Below are 4,247 nucleotides of genomic sequence, written 5' to 3'. Positions count from 1 at the left end.
CTAACGCTGATATGCTGCTTGTAAATTATGGGCACATACTCGGGAAAAGGGCTCCATGAGTGTGGAATGTTTGGATGGCATATTCTCGTGTGCAGTTTAGTTAGTGAACTTGAATTGGCTCCATGCCAAACAGTATTCTTGATGTATTGCCAAGGCTACAGGAAAAACTCGTGTTCTTTTCTTTAGTATAGTAGCTATTTTAAAGGGGATTTTTTTTCAATCATATTTCAGGAGTGATTGTGGTAATTAAGTAAGCCAAAATCAAGTGCCAATGAACCTCTGGGTTGTATATTGTTCAATGTTTTGATATGACTTCATTTTCGCTGGTTGTGCCAAAGGGATATTTGACTGATATATATTAGCCGGATCCCTGAGCGTCACGACAGGCAGATGCCAGTGAGACCAATGAGAAACAAATAGCAAACCCAGCTAGTCTGGTAAGCCGCATGTCTCGGCAATAGTCGTATTATGCGTGCCAGAAAACACGCCGTGTCAACGTGGACTTAATCATCCTGTTATTAAGCGCTCCCCAACTTTTGGCGAACTTGCTTCAGAAAAGGGAATCGAGTGTTGAGTGAAAATGCGCCTCTTTTCTGAGCAGCTGACCTATTTCAAGGATGTCCCATTTGGATAAAAAACAAAAAGGTCTGTGGTTAATTTTGCGTTCACGATTAGCTCTCTGTGCCTAATCCAGCGCGATAGGGACGACGAGAGGATATGAAAAGCCTTGGAAGCACAGAGCGGTAAATTTAGGACGCCGATTGGTACAGATCTTGTTTAAAATGAAAGTTGGTTTTGGGGGAAAGAAAATGGCGCAGTATCCGTCTCACATCTCGGCGGACACCTGAACCGCGCCGTAAGGGAAGGGATGAAGGAGGGACTAAGAGAAGAAAGCAGTGCCGTAGTGGAGGGCTCCGGAATAATTTCGACCACTTGAGGGTATCCTTAACGTGCAGTGACATCGCACAGCACACGGGCGCCTTGGCGTTTCGCCTCTATCGAAACGCGGCCGCCGCGGTCAGGTTCGAACCCGGGTACTCCGGCTCAGTCGAAAAGCCCTTGAGATAAGCGATTCCATTCAGTTTTGATCAAGTTCAGGGTAACTTTATTGCCGTCGATGTATCCGTGATTCCATCAATATATGCCCGGGAGAATCGGGGCATTTCCAAATGAGATGGTCCTGATTAGCTGCTATCCCGCATTTGGTGCAGAGCTTTGGAGGTTCACCTCTCTCCCCATATAGATAAGGGGAAAGAATCAGTTGGTCTGTAATCTTCTCCAGTCTGCAGTCCTTAGGTGTGAGAGACCCATATGGAGGTGGGAGGTCTAGTCTGTTATCCCTGTATCAAGCCGTGATTTTCGTTTACGTAATGAGCGGGTCCTTCGAGCCGGGTCCTTCGAGCCGGGTAAGGGTGATTCCATGGCCGCATGGGTGTAGATATCTCGGGCGAGACTGTTAGCAGCCTCGTTGACATGTAATGCTTAATGTTTACAAGTTTAAGTTTCGCGCTGTTAGTGTCAACGCGTGCGTGCTGTGGTGCTGTCATGCAGCGGCGTGAACGCGCAACACGCCAATGCCGAAACCATCCTCCGAAAACCAAACGGCCAAACGCACGCTGCTGATTGCAAGTGGCAAAGAGGTCAATTTCTCGGGTGTTCCTTCGTGTTCTGAGCCGCTTCCCGTGTCTGAAGTCCTAGATTGAGTTCGTCACGGGTATGAAATCAGGAAAACTCTCGGACGCTCTTATTTTGAACGCTAAAAGCGCGGCACCAATTTGAGTCGTTCAACAATCGCTAAGGTGCGCTCGCGCTATCTTTAATCCGGCTTCTTTCACTGTTGCGTGCGCTTATGCGAGTGGTTGACTTGGCATCTCCGTAAGATGAACCAGATGAACCCTCTCTTGTGAGAGCGTTGCATTCATAACGCGAGTCTCCTCATATATCTCGGCAGTTTATAACGCCGGCGTAGGATAGATGCCAACTTTTTTTCACATTGGCTTCTTGAGGCTGTTTGTCCTGCTATATGTCAGTGTGCGAAGAAGCGGCTCCTTGGTACGGCTGGCACGGGCTAACCTGAGCGGAGCATGCGTTTCAAGCTCATATCAAGTGCAGAGCTAGCCTAACTCGCACGCGTTGCGCAGACGAATGCTTCAAAATTTGCTCGTGAAAAAGTAGCGTCGCGCAATTGCACCGTTCTTTGTTCCAGTCCATGGTGGGGTGGTAGCATGTATGGCTTCTCTGGCACATCCAAATGAATGCACTTGTCCCCCTGCTCCCCTCTTTATCGCTATCAGTCTGACCCCTCCTATCCCAACTGCCTTTCCTCCCGTGCTGAGCTACCTCATTGTCTTTTTGACTGCCCGGCTGTTCTGTAGTCTGGCCCCTAACCTCCCCCTTCCCTTTCTTATCATCACCACCTTGCTCGACTGGCTTGGTGCAGAAACAGCGTCAGCTGGTCACCCAGGCAGTCGCCGTGATAGGCTTGTCATCCTTAGTTGAATAAGAGTTCTTTAATACTACTACTACTTCTACTACTTGCCTCACTCTGGAAGACAGGTATAAATTCTTCCCTCTGCTTCCAGCAGGGTGTGTGCGATTTGATCATTTTACAAGCAGCAGTCTCGCTCAAAAAGCTGGTGTCACCTGCCAGGTGGTGTCCCCGGGTGCTGATATTATAAGAGGCGTATGGTTAATATAGTTTGTCGTGCTTTGTTTGTCGAAACTGTGAACTTGACAAGCAGACACTTTATTTTATTGTCACTTCATCTGCATCTTATCATTTACCTCTGGCATGATATCCTGCAGTGAGCAGCATCTCTGATTTATTGTTCCTGTTCGCAGATGGGAACATTGATTGTGATAGCATATGATGACCAAAGTATAATGCATAATTCTTACCATAGGTACCTTGTTCCCTGACTCACCTGCAATTTATGGCTCATGACTAAGTCTATAGTAGTCTTTGATTGGTGCTGGGAAATTACAGGCAGATTTCCAACCACTAAATTTCACTGACCAAAACTGGTGCTCAAATTTCCACAGACAACAAATGTTTCAGTACAGCTGCTAAAGGCATACCTGTCCTAAAATACAGAACACTACTAAACATCATTGAATTGTATGTTGCATGATAGAGATTAATAACCTGAGAAGAACAGTGAATGGTTGCCGTGAAATGGTAATCAATAATATCTGTTTTGTAACTGGAAGAGGGAATTAAGCTTAAAAGACATGACATTGGTTATGCTGCTGCCACGCCTTTTAATAGAAGTTTGTTGGTTTTTAGAGCCTATTACGGTGCATCTAATGGTCATAATGTTTCTGAAGCTGGGGAACTTGAGAAGCTCAGAAGCATGTCTCATACCTTAGGGCTCTGCCCATGACTACATATAATTTATGTTGCTTTCTTTGATCTCCTAAGCGAAACAAGTGCTTGGAAAATATTTTATGTTCATGTCGCTGTCTTAAAGTTGGAAAAATAACAGGTTGGACTTGCTGTTGTGTCTCGTCATGCCCTCTGTCTGATGTGAGAGTTTGTTCATCTGTGTTAACATGTGCGTAGAGGTTTATACAGAAGTTTTCATTTTTTTCAAGTGTGTGCATTTTTTTTAATGGTGAAACAATCTTTTTTTCAGCGGCATACTTGGCACCAACAAGCAAATCTGTAAAAGCAATATCGATTCCACATTGAGCCACTATGAATGGCCCAGATCAAGCAAGAACTGCAATAAAACTAGAAGTGAGTAACAACACAGAATATCTGTGGGCCTGCTAAATTTCAGTGATGACGCCTGATACCATTAATTCATGAGAATTCTATTTATTATACCAAGAACGAGCCCGAGATAGATGCAACACACAAAAGACGGGACTCACATAAGTGGTGACACGGGACTATAAGGTTCATTCAGGGAACATAAGGTGCGTACCACAAAGTGGTTATCAAATCAGCAGTAAAGAGAACAAAAAGAAAGCATATTAATTCGCATCTTTTCTACTAGGCAGGCCTTCTATAAAAATTTCGTATGTAATAGGCTAATAGCTAGTACTGCATGTTATGAGTAAATGACTGAAACTTTAGGTTGCTATGCTTTTTTTCAGGACTCTGACTCTGACCTCGTCCAGGGTTCTAACCCTGAAAATAAGCGTAGGAAAAGTTCGAAGAAGGTACGCCTCACGCTTGACGTAAAACAGGAAATCATCGATATGCACAAAGAGGGCCAATCCAATGCACTCGGAGACAAAGA

General features: G+C 44.9%; 1 long non-coding RNA gene across 1 annotated transcript; it reads left to right on the top strand.

The window, feature by feature from the left end:
- The first annotated feature begins 1,448 nt into the window (after positions 1 to 1,448).
- LOC144107577 (uncharacterized) lies at positions 1,449 to 4,047 on the top strand. The gene is made up of 3 exons (XR_013309309.1): positions 1,449 to 1,714; positions 3,636 to 3,739; positions 3,834 to 4,047. It is a non-coding gene; the product is annotated as an uncharacterized LOC144107577 (long non-coding RNA).
- Positions 4,048 to 4,247: the final 200 nt, after the last annotated feature.

The sequence above is a fragment of the Amblyomma americanum genome, chromosome 10, assembly GCF_052857255.1.
Source record: "Amblyomma americanum isolate KBUSLIRL-KWMA chromosome 10, ASM5285725v1, whole genome shotgun sequence".
Lineage (NCBI taxonomy): Eukaryota > Metazoa > Arthropoda > Arachnida > Ixodida > Ixodidae > Amblyomma > Amblyomma americanum.
Note: the sequence above shows the minus strand (reverse complement) of the source record. Positions and strands in the feature narration are given on the sequence as shown.